Source organism: Corvus brachyrhynchos, unplaced genomic scaffold, assembly GCF_000691975.1.
Source record: "Corvus brachyrhynchos isolate BGI_N302 unplaced genomic scaffold, ASM69197v1 scaffold53, whole genome shotgun sequence".
Lineage (NCBI taxonomy): Eukaryota > Metazoa > Chordata > Aves > Passeriformes > Corvidae > Corvus > Corvus brachyrhynchos.
In genome coordinates, this window is record NW_008237681.1 from 1,580,636 (window position 1) to 1,596,452 (window position 15,817).

Genomic DNA, 15,817 nt, shown 5'->3' on the forward strand with positions numbered 1-15,817 from the left:
GAGGCGGGAGCGCTGAGGGCGAAGGGCGCTGTGGGTGCGGGGATGTGTGCGCGAGGGCGGCCCCGAGGCTTTGGCGCTGAGGCTTTGGCGCTGAGCCACCACCGCGGTGAGCAGGGCTGAGGGGTTGTGGGTGGCCTCATACTCTGGGAGTCACCGAGGAGTCACAAAATCACAGAATGGGTCAGGTTGAAAAGGGACCACAGTGGGTCATCTGGTTCAACCTACCTGGGCAAACAGGGTCATCCCTACAGGATTGTGTCCAGATCGTTCTTGAGTATCTCAAGTGAGGGACACTCAACACCCTCTCTGAGCGGTGATCACCCGCACAGTAAAGGAGTTCTTCCTCATGTTCAGGTGGAACTTCGTGTGCATCAGATTCTGCTCGTTTCCTCTTGTCCTATTCTTTGGCACCACCGAGCAGAGCCTGGCTCTATCCTCTTGGCACTCCCGCGTTAGATATTTATATGCATTGATAAGGTCCCCTGTTAGTTGTCTCTTCTCGAGACCGAAAAGGCCCAGCTCAGCCTTTCCTCGTAAGAGAGATGCTCCGGTCCCCCAGTCATCCTCATTGCCCTCTGCTGGATCCACTCCAGGAGCTCCATGTCTCTCTTGTACTGAGGAGCCCAGAACTGGGGTCCTGACAGGGCTGGGCACAGAGAGCACCAGGTTCCTAGGGAACCTCAGGGAAGTTTTTGTGTGTGTGTGTGTAGCCTCTGACAGGGACTGGTGTTGCAGCCTGGAGGCACCAGCCCTTGGGATGCCCAAGGCTTCCACAGCAAGGACTTGAAGTGGCAACTGAGAATTTAATTGGTGGCTGTTTTTATTGATGAGTTGGTTTCTGATCATAAAAAGGGCTTCCCAGTCAGTGGGCAAGAGATCCTCTCTCATGCCTCAGTGTCACTGGGATCACATACCTGTGAAAGCTGTGACAGAGGAATCAGGAAATCCAGTGTCCCACCTGCAACTCCTATTTAGGAGTCTGCAGAATATTTAACTGACCAACCTTTAGTTATTCATTGCATGAGGCAAGAATGACCACTTCGGGACATAAAAAAAAAAACATTTAAGAAATGATAAATTGCCAGAAATTGTCATACATTTGAAAACCCAAGAACATGATTCCCTAGAAATCAAGAGAAATGAAAAGCAAGGAGATATATCTGAAACTCAGGACTTGTTTTAATGAATACAACCCAGAATTTTCAGAAAGCCCACCCTCTTTTCCTATCTTTAACATTTTAGACTGACAGATGATAGAAAAATCAATCATTTTACTCAGTAGGCTCTCACAGGAGGCTGCAAAAATTCTTTTAAATGTAGCATTTCCTCTGTGTATCTGGCATTGTTACTTTCTGTTCAGTGGAAAGGTAAGTTTTACACATTTACATTCTCAGGGAAGTGAGAAGTCCTGGAGCCTTCCCTAAACACCAGGTAAACCTTGTATGCCTCTGGAATATAACAAGCAGTCTAGAAAATTCAGTAGGAGGACTTTTGACAACACCATACTATTTGTTATTAAAATGAATTTCCATCAAAGTTTCAAGTGCAGTTTTCCCCCAGATTGACATTATTTTCCTCTTATGAAAATTTAGTCCCTTTATTTGGAAATACATTGTTTCAACTTGAGGCCACACTAAGAGCCAAGTTCTTCGTGTTGATACATTCACAGAAATTAGTAGAGCGTGATGTAGGCAAAATCTTCCACACAAATGCTTTTGGCCTTACTGATCTAAAGCATCTCTGCTTTATACCATTAAGTGCCTTATGCTTTTCTTTTTTTAACCACGAGTTTGATCTCATTGCTTAGAATAAAATGTGACTATTACAATTGTTTTCTGTAACTTTATACCATTTCAGTTAATGTTTATAAATAATTTTGAGAATTTTAATTGAACAGAGCTGTGCAAATGCAACATGTCAATTTACTTGTATTTATTTTATTAAGGGATTTTGGCTATGCCACTTCTGCAATGAATATAAGAGAGTGTTAAAAAAAAAAGATACCGGCCAAACTGCGAAGAGTTCTTATATAATCTGCAAAGAGAAAATACAAGAAAACACACGATACAAAGAGGAGCTTTCAGCATAAGAGCCAAAAACGGGGAATGTACACTTTCAACAGTAAGTTGAGTTTAGAAAAAGGGACGTTATTTAAGTTAGTAATTTTTGCTGCTCTTAAACTTTTGGCTACTGGTGTTTATATATGCCCTGCAAAATTAGAACCCTAAATATTTTTTTTACTGATGAATTTCTTCGAACTTAAGTGTTAGCTCTGTGTGTTAATTTGATCAGTTTCAGGCCAGAACTTTGCTGCTTCTTTCATGGTAATAGTACATGCAAAAATGAATGTCCAATAGCTTCGTAGCTTGGAGAAGTTGCCTGCTGCTGCTTCTTCCAGTAGCAGGCCTGGAAAACAGAAACAGGACTTTTCTGGGAGTTTTATTTCCAAGTCTGACAGACTGACTGAATGCTGAGAATGAGGAATGCTGAGAACTGCAAGGGAGTAAGATACATCTTGAAGAAATAAGAACAAATACAAAGGAAGAAAGTTCATAGAACAACTTTGTTCTGGAGATGTGAGGGTCAGAAATAATTTTTGAGGGAGGGCATATGCAGCTGTGAGTCATAACAGTCATGCTATTTGAGACTAGTAGAAATTATCAGAAATGAGAAAGTATCAGAGAAAGTGTTATCTTGACAGATAAGCAAATGAGCTGACATTATGCAGAGTAGGAATCGCATAAGACAGTAAGGTAGAAACTGTTCACAAAGGGCTTTAAATTAAGATAAATAGCTTATGTCTGACTTGGGAGTCAGTGCAGTGATCCCAGGAACTGGCACTATGGCTACTCAATGACACAGGAAAATTACTTTCTCACAGCAGCTTGAATGAATAGAAGCAGAACAGTTTTCATCACCAGAAAAGACGGAAGTTACTGTGTGAGAGACGTGAAGTGTTAAGTGTCGTATCAAGAATTTTAGTAGCACAGATAAAAAAGCAAAACACTTTGTAAATATGTGTTCTTCATGCTTTTATATGCAGTCTTGATGTTAATAAGATCATCGACCTATCTAGAGGAAAGATATATTTACTTCATTAATGTGGAAGTGCCTGTGAAAATGAACTCCATCATGTAGGAGCATCCAAGGGTATAAAGGGATGGTTTCATTAAAAAGAAAAAGAAAAAGAAAAAGAAAAATGAGTGCAAAGTGGGTCTTCCTTAAACATGAGGTCTAACTTGTATCTTATCCCAGGAGAGAGTTTTGAAATGGTATCTGGAGTATGCAATTTGTGTTCAGTCAAATCTTTTTTAATATGAACCTTGCACAACTTGGGCAGCCCTGCGAAGTTGTGCTGAAATGTGTGGGGCTTTTGCCGTTGTAGCACTTTGGTACAAGTTCGTACCATATGCTTCGTTCGACTGACACACTTATCCAGTAAACTTGCTTAATTGGGACATCTCCTGGGGCATTGATGCGGGACCAGTACTACTTAATACACACAACTGCTGCTTAACAGGGCCCTAACAAAACAGTGGCTACTGCTTAGTGCCTCTGGTTATTCAGTATTGTTTGTGTCATCTCTCTGTCACAGTCTCTTGGAACTTGTCTATACAAAGAAAATATTCCCTGCAATTAATTCTCTGAGGGTAAAATACTGGGTGCATTAGGGGAAATAGACTGATGATGGTGGTCATGATATCTGCACTGATTGTTGCAGTGGGGAAGATATGGGAATTTCCCTTATAGTCTTGAAGGATGTTTGAGATAATGTTTTTCTCATAAAATTTAAAAAACCTACATAGTCAAAAGTAGTGTTGGGTTACAGTAATTTCTGTGTTTCTAAGATTCATATTGTCATTTGATTAGCTAATCTCCCATTTTCCAAAGTGTGAACATATTTTCACACTTCAACCAAGACAGTGTTAACAAAGAAACTATAGATAGCAATAGAGATTAATTACCTATCCCATGAGTCTCCACACCTTGTTCTTACTAGATAAAAAGAGCCTATCTGCCTGCACACAAGTGTGATTTTTTTTTTAAACAATAGTCTTGGTCAAATGAGTTCAAAGGCTTATTTTCAAATGGCACCTCTTTGACATGCTTGTTCGCTGTTGACATTTTTGATCTTGTTTCATGAAATATAATTTCCAGTAAAGGGTTGTGATTCTTTGCTAAGCTTACCCAAGTGAAATACATCCATTCATAGGTGTGAGATGTGGAGGAACTTTAAATGAGAATATTCAGAATCAAAGAAATGTTTGCTTCTCTTCTGGAGGGAATGTACTCTTACTGAAGTTACTGGAAAGTTGTTGAGGGCCTTATTTGCAATTGCCATCTGAGATTTTCACTGACTTGAGACATGACTTCCAGATGATGGAAAAATGTGAAAGAGGAGTTTGTAGTGTCTTTCTGTTATACAAGTTGCAGCATTTTATATTTATTCCTCTGCAGAATTAAACCCATCCATATGTCTTTTTAAGGATAGGAGGTCTTTACAGCAGAATCTGTTATTGCAGGAAGAAGCATTAGGCATGTTGAACTATTTCTGTCCTGTCTTGTGAGCCTCTAATTCTGCCTGTTCTGGATATTAGTGGATGCTAGTATGTTGCAGACCTCTGAGCCTGCAGCCTGTCAAGGTTCACATAAAGTGACATGAGACTTCTGCAGTATTTTCACAGTGCAGGCACTGGCACTGCATTGCCTTGGCCTCTCTCTTGCTCTGCAAGAACCACAACTGGCATGTTGCTGGGTGGAAAGCTCTGTAGTAGCAGTGCCTATCTCGAGTTCTGTGGACTGTTTCTTACCACTTCACCAAGAATGAAACCTTTCCCTTCATGGGTTTGGCCTTTCCACTCATGTTTCAGGGGAGTTGGGACCATCAGATCAGGGTGACTACCAAAACTTGCTGTCTTTCTATCAAGATGTCACTGAGGTAGTATGTAGGGAGCTGGCCATCTGCTTAAGTAGAAAAATTGTGTCAAATAATAATTCTGTTTGCCAGTCACTAATAGATCTGATTGGCAAAGTGAAAAACTGTTCCGTTCCTTTTCTGAAGTCTGCACACAAGAGCACACTCTTTCACTGGCTTTAGTCTCCTTAAAAATTCCTCTTTTATATCAGCAGAGTCAGATGTATCCCAAAGTTATAAACTCTATAGCAGATGTAGATCACTTGACTGTCATTAAGATTTTCGGATATTAGTAGTTCAGTAGTGTAAAAGGAAGGGAATGTTCACCACCAAAACAAAGCAGACTGTAAACTTTCATTGTTTGATTTACCTTGCTTACCAGAACAATTACTTTTCAGGCTGTGGTCAGAATGGTTTTCTGTCTGGATACATTCCCTGCAACTACAACTAGAGAGTGACTCTCACTTGTATTGAAGGTTTTATTTAGAAACTTATTTCAGTCATTACAGAAGCTTTGGATTTTCATTTTCCCTCCTTGCAGCTCTGCATCCAGTCACAAGTTTTATTTCTGTTCATAATGTTCTTTGAAAAGTTACTAGCCACTTTTGTTTTACCCTTTCCCATTTTTTTTTACGTGCCACACAGAGAAGGGCTAGTCCTTGATGATAAATGTTAAAAAAGAAATGATTCAGTGTTCAATGTGGCTTCTAGGCCACAGTAACCACTGTGTGGTGCAGTCCTCTAGGTATGTGAGCTGGCATGAGAGCCCTCTTGCTGTCTTTCCATCAGTACTAGCCTGGGTATTTCCTAATCACTCCTTGGTCTGGTTTTAATTTGTTTGGGATTTTTTGTGCCACAGCAGAGAACATCTCTATGGAGGCAAGCTCTGAAATTCTAACGTACTTTCCAATTCATTCTTTAATGCAGACAGAGGTTACAGCTCCACCCTTGGTGTCAGGAGTTGTATTGCAAGTACAGAAGAAGAAAGAGTAAGCCTCTAGTAACTGAAATGCGCTACATAGTCAGTTCTGTTTGAGTGCTAGTCTTGTTTGTACATACTCATTTTGTTTAGTAAATCCCTGCTTAGAGACACAAATCCTCTTAACTGCTGGTTGAGCCTCTTAAGAATCATTGTCTGTTTCTTTAGTTCTGGAAATGTTTGCTTCTCATAGGACACATCACCCTGTAGTGTAGGATCACCATTCTGCCTTGAAGTTCAACTGCAGTAGTTGCTTCTTTCATCTCTAAACCACAAAGAACCTTAGGAAAAAAACCATCACTAAGAGCTTAGGCAGTTTGCCTGGCACTGTGGAGGAATGCTACTTGTAGAGTAGAGATCTGAAGATGAAGCTCCTCAATTTATAGTCCATTCAGATTACTTGAGATCATAACACTGCTCATAATTCAGGAAATTAAGCCTAAATACAAGCCATACTTGGATTTTTATCATTGGAAATTTTAAGATCTGAGTCATCAGGGCAGAAAAAAAAACGTGATAAAACAAAAGCTACTTATTAATGTATGTAGAGAAGGATGCAGAAACGAAAAAGACTGTCATTGCTGAATGTGAACCTGAAGCTACCTAAAAAATTTTTTCTGTCAGCAGATGCCTTCTTTTTACATGCACCAAGCTCTCAGTATTTAACTTACAGTAAATCCTCACACCTATCCAAACAGATTTGCAGTAGGATAGTGTTACATAATTATCTATGATGTTATATTTGCATACCTACTTAGTTTACATTGTTGAGAAGTCTTTGGTTGGTTGTCTTTTTCTCCATGAAATAAAAAATACAATCTGAGATATGGGAATTTTTCCTTAAAATTTACTATTAAATATCTGTACTGCACTTGTTTCTAATTCAAATTTGTCACCTGAAGTCTGATAAACAGAACGTGAGTAGAGGAAAATGCTTTTCTACCATGACAGATATGGTCAAAACATGGGGTTTTTTGTAAAATCTTTTCCCTTCCCTTTAGTTTTTAGGTGCATAAGAGTGATGCAACAATAATAACACTGAACACTTAGCTTCTCTATATTCACCAGTCTGGAAAATTAAATGTGACTTTAAGTTTAACACTACTCTGCTAAGGAACCTCAACTGACCAGCACTGATTCCGTGGTTTTAGTTACTGAGATATGGATGTTGTCAAGAGGAAGGAATTGGCAGTCATAAAACTCTATAACCTGAAATTCAGTAAGGGGAAAAACGTCTTACATCCTGGGAACATCAACTTCTTTGTGTTCATCCATTGCTTTGAAAATCAACTTCTTAGTTCCTAGTATCTTATCTATGTTGTGCAGTTAAGCATTTGCCTGTTTGTGAGTACAGGAGACTTATTGGTGAAGGCAGTGAAATTATCATGTCCCATATTTTTGAGCTGAGAAATAAATTCTCATTGTAGCTGCAAACAAATGTTACTTCTACCCTCATCTCACTTTCTCATCTCTTTTTTATGTTGCTGGGTGTGGTTTTATAGCTGCTGTACTTATATCTACTGACATTCATTTCAGCATTAAGTGAGTGCTGAATGCAGGGGAGATCTGTTGTGAAAACTCAGCTCTCAACATGTATTTCCCTGCAATCTGATTCTGGTGCGTTCCTAATTACCCACCTCACTGGGATATTTGCGTGCCTAAGTAATACAGGCTTTATGCAACTCCAGTTCTGATGGCTGGTTGGTGGGATTGCAGCAAGGGTTGGTCACAGCTGATGTGTCAAACCATAGTGTTGTCTAAGAATCATGAGATATGTTTTGGACTGATTAATGTGACCCGTTGTAATACATAGAACCCAGGTGAAAACTCGACGGATTTATCCCATTGATTCCAGTTGCGTTTAGGAGGCCATAAGAGCCTGACAACTTCTACATTCAAATTCTTTGCTGCAAAGCATTTGATTGACCATTGCCTTTGCTTTACAACCAATGTTCAACCTTTGCTCACAACTGAAAATTATATGAGGATATGTAATGTAATTGAAGCTTGATACAGAAGTGGATACCCAATGGAAACCCTTGGCAAAATGAGTTAAACAAATATTTTAAGATCTAGGAAGAGCTAAACAGTTCTCAAACTTCAGTGACAATGGTAACTAATTTAGGGCAAACTGAAACTGGGAGTTGAATTCAGATACTACAATTCAGGATTTCATAGTTCTGTCTTTGCTCTCCAATTAAATAAGTAGCTAAGGTGTATCCTATATTTCTAATCTTTTAAGATGCAATTTTGGATTATGGATTTTACTATTTTCATTATTTACTATTTATTCAGCATAGTCTGATCATTGTGTGTTACTAACATCAGTATCAGGGATTTGAGTTTGTTTGTTCAGGAATTGTTTGCATATCTGTTCCAAAAATCTTGCCATATAAACAATTGAAATGACCTAACAAACAGAATTAAATAAGGGCAAAGAGAGCAAGAAGACATTACAAATGTCATATTTATTTTGAAGACATCTACTGCATATCTGTTATCATTATACATTGGTAATATATGTGAAATGTAGTAGAGGTTTCATATATACAGATATTTAATTCTCTTTCTGACTTATCCTACAGAATTAGAAAGGAGCATAGCATCAGACGTGATTGAATGGGGATGTGCCAAAAGAAAGTGTCACTTTAATGTTTAGCTTTCTGTCATGTTTTTACATAACTGGGACAAAGTGTTAATCAACTCAGAAAAGCAGGGATTTTTGGTCAGGTAATTTCAAGTTCATTCTTTCTTGGAATTTTTCTTTTTTGCCCCGCTTTTTGTAACACCTTTTATTTAATTTCAGTGACTAATTCACATTTTAGAGAAAAGAATATTCAGTGCTCTAAACTTTCAGTAAGGTTCATAACATCTCTGAGGTTTCCCAGAACTTCTACAACAAAATTATGGGAGAGCAAATTTGGTATTTCTGGTAAGTCAAAGGATTGAAACAAATGGCAAATGATCCTTTTAAAAATTAGCAGTTACATAAATTAACATAGAGAAATAGAAAGGTAGAGAAAACAATTAAAACACCCAGCCTCTTGATCTTTCTGTGCTATATTTTGAATAGGTATTTGGAAATGCAACTGAATCCCTGCAGTGGATAAACCAACTTTTTTTCATGAGCACTGCATTCTATGACACAAACATATAAGTCTCCTTCAGTATTGCAATTTGTATTCAGTTAAGTACCAAAAAGTTGATTGCAGTGTGTGATGAATCAATTCCCATGCTGAGATAAGCGGTAGAAAGGGAAGTTGAAGTTTGAATTTCATGATTTTCTGATGTGGAGCAACAGATTAGGAGTAACAGCAAGATTTTAACCCCTGAGCTCTAAAGAAACATTGCATTTGGAGTGTCAGAATAACTCTTTTTCACTTGGCTATCTGTATGCTGTACTGGCATCTACAGAAATAAAAGTTCTGTTTGTTCTGAGGGTCCTTTCTTGCTACTTAAAGAAGAAAGTTTTAAGATGTGGAAATTTGCATAGCTTGGTATTGATTTCCTCAGGGATTTCCTCTCCTACCAAAATGGAGGCAGCCAAGTTAGATGGAGAAATCATAGCACCTTTAGAGACTTACAATTTTTTTTTAGTATGTTTTTATTGGGTTCTTAACAAGTGCTTCTTCCACCTTCTTGTTATGCTTCTTGATTTTTCATTCGAGAAATATATACTGTGAATACAGTATCTTGATGTTGCATCTTTTCTTCCATTGATATATCATGCATACAAAACCATTTGTTATTCTTTTGTTCTCTATTACAATATGACAGCTTGGCCTTTCACAATGCATAAGGATAACTTCTGGTCAATTTTAGAAGGAGAAGAAGCAGTATGTAGAAAACTTTATCTACCATCTCTGGAAAATGCTATTCTTGCTAGGGTTCCAATTTCAAACCCAGTGGTATGCCATGGTTATACTGTCATCCAGTATAATATATCCATAATATAATTTAGTTTTCATCACAATTCGTCTCCAGATTTGTCATATTAATTGCCTTTCTTGCCATCCTTTGTTGTTCTTGAAAGTTTCAGTTTACTTTTTTTGTATAAGAAGGTTTGGTTGGTGAGTGACATCTGATCCTGTACCACCATTGACAGATGTACAATATTAATCAGGTGTGTGGCTGAACTGCAGTTTCTGCAGATGCAGCTTTTACAGTCACTTCATATTCACTGCTTAGCCAGTCGCACAGTAATTTGGTGTAAAAAGGAATCCAGAACCTGGAATGTCATTAAAAATACTGTGTATGCATCGATGCTACCTTTTACAAGTATTTAAATAGATTTGCACTTTAACAAAAATGATGGTGGATATTGATACTATAACTGAAAGTACGTAAGTACCATTTAAATTCACTTCTCATCTTGTTTTGACTCAAAATTTTGTTAGCCAGAAAATTAGGGAAAATTTTGAATTTAATTTTTTTAAGCTCTGTATGGTTTACACAAGCAGGAATATATGTTAATTAAAGAAAGATCAAAGCAGTTTACTATACCTTAAGGCTTCTAGAACAATATGATGTTTAAGAATGTCTCACATTGATTTCAGTTCTGGATTTCATTGTGGAGGACAGAGCTACTCATACCCGAGGATGAAGAATATAATCCTAACTAGGACATCCAGCATTAGTACAAACAAAGTCCCTCTAGGAAGGTGTAACAAGTTGTGGTGGCAGTTTAAGCTCTCTTCATGTTCTAATCACAACTTCAACAAAGATCAAAATATAAAGGATTGTTCCAAAGAAGATATTACAGTACCTCATTTTGTGTAATTAAAATATAATTTTGAACTCTTTAGCATTAAACTAAAATGAGTCTGCAGATGATGGTTACAACATCCATCTATTGACTGCAATTTGCATTGAATTCTGTCTTACCTAGCCCATGTTCCATCTGAGCTGACACTCAGCTAGAGCATGGCAACTGCACTGACATAATTCTTTTGATATTGGGGCAACATACAGAGTCCATTTGATTGACTTTCTATTTATCAAGCCATGTTCTGCCGAGAACGTAAATAATTCAAAATTTCCGTTTCAGCATCATTTTCCCTCATAATTTCCTTCCATTGGTGCAGCAAAGACCCCACAGTATGCCACTATCTGCAAATTGTGGGTACCAACCAGGTTAGGGCGCTGCAGGCTTCCAGGCAAGGAGCTCTGGTTCCCTGATGGGGTGACACTCATTCTCCAGGACCGAGGCTATAGAAGGCCCCTTCAGGAGAGCTCCTGCTGTGGTGAACCAGCACTAGGAGGGTGGGAAGCAGCTGCAGGCAGAGCTGCTGGCCAGCCTGCCTGCTGGAGGGATGGGGCCAGGGCAGCACAGAGCCAGGGTGGGGAAAAGCGGCAGAATCTCCGCAGCGCGGTTCTTGCCAGGTTAGGGAATGTGTAACGGAGCAGCTGTTGGATATGCAGTGACAGCTACCATGACCACCATGGCTTTGCTGGCTGACAGCATGTCTCCCAAAGGGGGGTAAAGCATGGGCTACTCTAATCAGATGTTCATTCGGAGAAAAATGAACTTTCTGTCATTCAAGTCCTTGCGGGTACTGCAAAGAGAACAAAAGAATACAGTCATTAAAAAAAAGTCACTGGCTACTGACCTGCCTGTCAATAAGCATTAAAGAAATGTGATGCTACTGCTGAGAAACTACCAAATTTGTTTTAAAGAGCAATGCTAATGTCAAATACGAAGTCAGAATTGGTGTTGATCTGTAACAATCATGTTGGAAACCAAGAGATACTTTTGGTTTTGTTGTAAAGGAAAAATCCTCCACAATAGATACTTGCATTCACAAGGGAGAAAATCTGCAGTTGAAATAGGAAGAGAATAGAGGAGGGGAAAAGGTAATTTTTCGTTCTGCTCAGTTTGGATATCCTCGCAGTTCACAACAGCAATTAGGCTTTTCGAAATTGGCAATAAACCCTGGGAAAGGATGAGCATATTGTCAGAATAGTTTTTTTAAAGAGGTGCATTCATTCTGACTCGGGGAGGAGCTGGAGTCTGCAGTGAAGAGTGGGCAGCAAGCACTAGCATTCTTAAAACTCTTTGGAGTTAGAGGCTTTGCTACCATAAAGGAGCCATTTTTCTAGGAAGGATCTGCAAGACCCTCAAAAGAAGAAGACATGCAGACACCAATTCTTTTTCTGCATACTTAAATTCATATCCTGTTTCAGAAAAGAAAAAGAGCTTTGAGGTCTCACTTCAGCTTTTACTGTGTTAGATGTACATCAGAAATACCCTCCTAGCTTTTCACACTCTTCTAGTCAGAAGACTACTGTAATTCTGTAAGTACTGTACTGTTTTGGCTAGGTGGTTTTGCCATAACCTCTTCTTAACACCTTTTCATTCAGTTTCTCTCTCCTCTGTCATTTATTCCAGACCGCTTCTGACTTCCGCAGTATGAAAAATCCCAACTAGTAATGTATATAAGTATGAATCATACTTGTTTAAAACAAGTGGTTTTTTCACTTCCGTCCATTTCGTTGTCATGTTTGAGGCTTCTACATTTTTCTTTTATATTGGTGGCTAGCTGGAAGGACATATAGACATTAGGGCCTTTGGGAGAGATTGTTCCTGCTTTTCATTTGAAAGCAGGTCACTGCTCTTATTGATTTCTGGACTACCAGATATTGTATGTGTCAATGTCAAGTTTTAGATCTCTTCTTGTGTTGGCATTGGTGATGAAGAATTCAGTATTTTGGTTTTACAGGGGCACACCTAGGTCATTTTACCATTAAAATTACCAGAGGACCAGAAATACTCTCTTGTTTTCAACTAACAAATCTCCAGATTGTTCAAATACTTTTAGAAAGGTGATTTGTATAATTGCTTTGTGTGCTGGTGACTTTTTTTCTTTTGTATTTCTGGGAAAAACTTAACAAAGGACTTCTTTTTATTCTCTTACTATTTCATAAGAACTAGTCTCATTCCTGGAATGTTAATATTGGTGTTATCCATCTTGCAGAAAAAAAAAATTGAGATTCAGAGACAGTGAGTGTCATGGTTTAGCATAGTTTGGGTTTTTAGTTAGGGAGGGGCCCCCTCAGCCATGGAAGTGATTCTTTGCGAAGAGGTGCTTACAGCTTTCTCTATGACCTGACAGAACCAATCAATTGGCTCGTTTGAATATTGGCAACTTTTTAATGTAACTCAGCCGCTTCTGCTCGCTGGACACCCAGCACAGCCCCCTCAGTGCGGGCCGGGCTGGCCGGGAGACAGCCGGGAGACAGCCGGGAGACAGCCGGGAGACAGCCACCCCGGAGCCGTGCGGCCCTGTTCCACCCGCGGCCCTGCTCCGTGCGGGCAGCCCCGCGGCTCCGCCGGGCCGGCCCTCGCCTAGTGCGGCTGAAATTCGTCTGGTGCCGCTGCCTGGCAAAGATCATGTGACCAAAAGTGATAAGCGAATTCCAGCTGCAATGCCCGGGTGAGATTAACCCTTTTAGTGCTGTAAGATTCCTCCAGAACAGATGAAGCCTGCAGACATTAGTACTCTCCCAAGTCAAAAGAAAAGGAAAGGTGAAGGCATGTGAAGAAAACATCATAAAGACACCAAAGTCAGTGAAGAAGGAAGAGGTGAAACCCTGAGGAAGGAGAAAGAGGAGATGCTTCAAACCTAGAAGCTGAAATTCCTTTGTAAGGCTAGGGTGATGGACTATGATACATCAGAGTACTCGCTGTAATTTCATGAAGCATGGGGGCTGGAGCATTCAAACCACAATCATGAGCAAAAGTACCTGGGCTGAAATAAGCAAATGTTGAAGTAGCTGTGATCAGATGAGAGGCTTGAACAGGGAGAGATGAAAGTGATGAAGACCCTTGCTCCCAGGGAAGAAGACCTCTGTTCCTAGAGATGAAGATGCTCCCAGAGATAGGTGAAGAGAACCTTTGCTTCTGAACAGCTCATCCTTAAAATGGTACCCCAGTAGCTCAAGATTGGAGCCTCAAAAGCAGTTGTGGGGAAAGCTGTAAGTCGAGGGAAGGGACTTTCACATGTGAGCAGAGAACCAACCCGGGTGGCTGTCTCACTGTGATATTGAAGCCATGAGAGAACTGTTTCTTGTGGAGATGTCTCCATAGCATGAGCAAGAGAGACTCCTCTCCCTAAGTGAATTTAAAAAGAGATTATTATAGAGGTGGTAAACTCATTGAAAATCTCAAGGGTTGTCTTTTTACGTTGTCAGTGGGAGAAGGGAGAAAGGTGGGAAGAGAAGTGTTCTGAAGGTTAATTCTGACTCTTACTTTTTTCTTTCTTTTAGTTCTGTTAATAAACTTCTTTATATTCTTTTAAGTTTTGTGCCTGCTTTGCTTTCTCCTAATTCTTATCTCACAGAAGAAAATAAGTAATGGATATTTTGAACCAAACCACTACAGTGAGTTATGATGTAATTGAGTAATTGATGATGAATGATGACAAAAGTGTCCATGAAAAATACGTAAAACTATTAAGGTGTGTAGGAATTAAACGGTGTTTAAGATTTGTATAATCTGTCTGAAATACAGAAAACTTTAAAGAATATTGCTACATGTTTAGCTAGAAATTTATAATTTTCTCTCCAGCTCTTATTGTAAATGTTAAAAGTAATTTTGACCCATGTTTGAAAGGAAAGTTCTTGTATTTTTCATATTAAAATGTTAAAATGTTTATTTTATTATTACCTTGAAGCATAGAAAACTGAATGCTCTTTTGGCTGGGAAAACTATCTTTTCCCTTTCAAGCAGCACTGAATATTTTGCAACATCCAGAAGTGCAGACCAAGAGCCGTCTCTTTGAGGAGAGATTCTGAGGAGATTCAGATCCCTTGAACATGCTCAAACCTAGAACGTAGAAATACAAACCACAAAATAAATTGAGTGTGTTTAATAATGACAACTGTTGTTTTTTATTTCCCCTCCTCACTTTCCCTGTCTGGAGACTGCAGCAGAAACCACGTGATCAGACAGATGTCTTTCAAATAAGTTCTTAAATTAACCTTCTGTTCTTGAAAACAGATGCAAAACTAAGAACACCTTAAGCAACCCCAAGTGTTTCCAAATGTACATATGGATTTGGTGGGATAGGCATGTACTATTTCTTCTAAGCATAAATTTGTGTAAATTGTGTAAAAGCAAAAAGTAAACCTAATACTTGTATTTATTAACAATTTATATTAACAATGAATCCTTGTAAGCAGTCTAGGAAATGATCATTCAGCTGTCAAGGTTGAATGAAGTTTGCACATGAGGTGAAGTGTGTTGAACTTCTAGTATGAAGTTCATGCAGAAGAGAAACTACTTCAACAATTCCATTCAGGTATGGAGATAGAAATGGACACATTCTTTTTGACTTTCTGAGCTTGGCTTTGAATTGGCTGGTTTTGTACTATAGGAGCATACTTGTTCCTTACCAGTTTACCTTGGCCCAGAGTTCACTTTCTCCAGTAGAAATGAGATCAAGTTTCCATCCAGGTACTCTGTAAGCCGTCTTTATGTGGTTGATTCTTTCCTTGTGTTAAGGCACCTTTCTGGACTGCTTGGGAAGGAACTCTGACAGCACCATTGCTTTACAAAGTCCAACAGCAGGGTAAACTGCCTACCTTTAGCAGCTGTCTTTGCGTTCTTTCATTCCCTCTTAAGCAGACTTAAGCCCTCCTGCCTGTGACCAGCAGTACCCAGTGGTCTGCTCTTCACAGTCACAGGCTTTGAAAAGTGTCCCCACACACTTTCTGTGCTTGATGTGTGCAGCTGTACTCAGGCAAGTGCTTAAGGGCAGATATCTTTATTTCAGAGTTTTCTGACAATCTGAACATTCTGAGCACTTATTAAGATTGTTGGATTTTGTACTCTGTTACCTTTTAACAATAGCTGGCTTTTTTTAATGTCATCTTTCTGATGTAACTGTTCCATATTTGCTGAGGTTTTGTCCTTCTTCAGCAGG

The 15,817-nt window shown here is 39.2% G+C and overlaps 1 long non-coding RNA gene across 1 annotated transcript in view; it reads left to right on the forward strand.

Moving 5' to 3' along the window:
- Nucleotides 1–8: 8 nt before the first annotated feature.
- The window catches only part of LOC108446200, an 18,835-nt gene continuing 3,026 nt past the window's right edge, over nt 9–15,817 (forward strand). The window contains exons 1-2 of the long non-coding RNA XR_001861323.1: nt 9–106; nt 1,946–2,121. This is a non-coding gene — a long non-coding RNA (uncharacterized LOC108446200). The remainder of the gene's footprint in view (nt 107–1,945; nt 2,122–15,817) is intronic.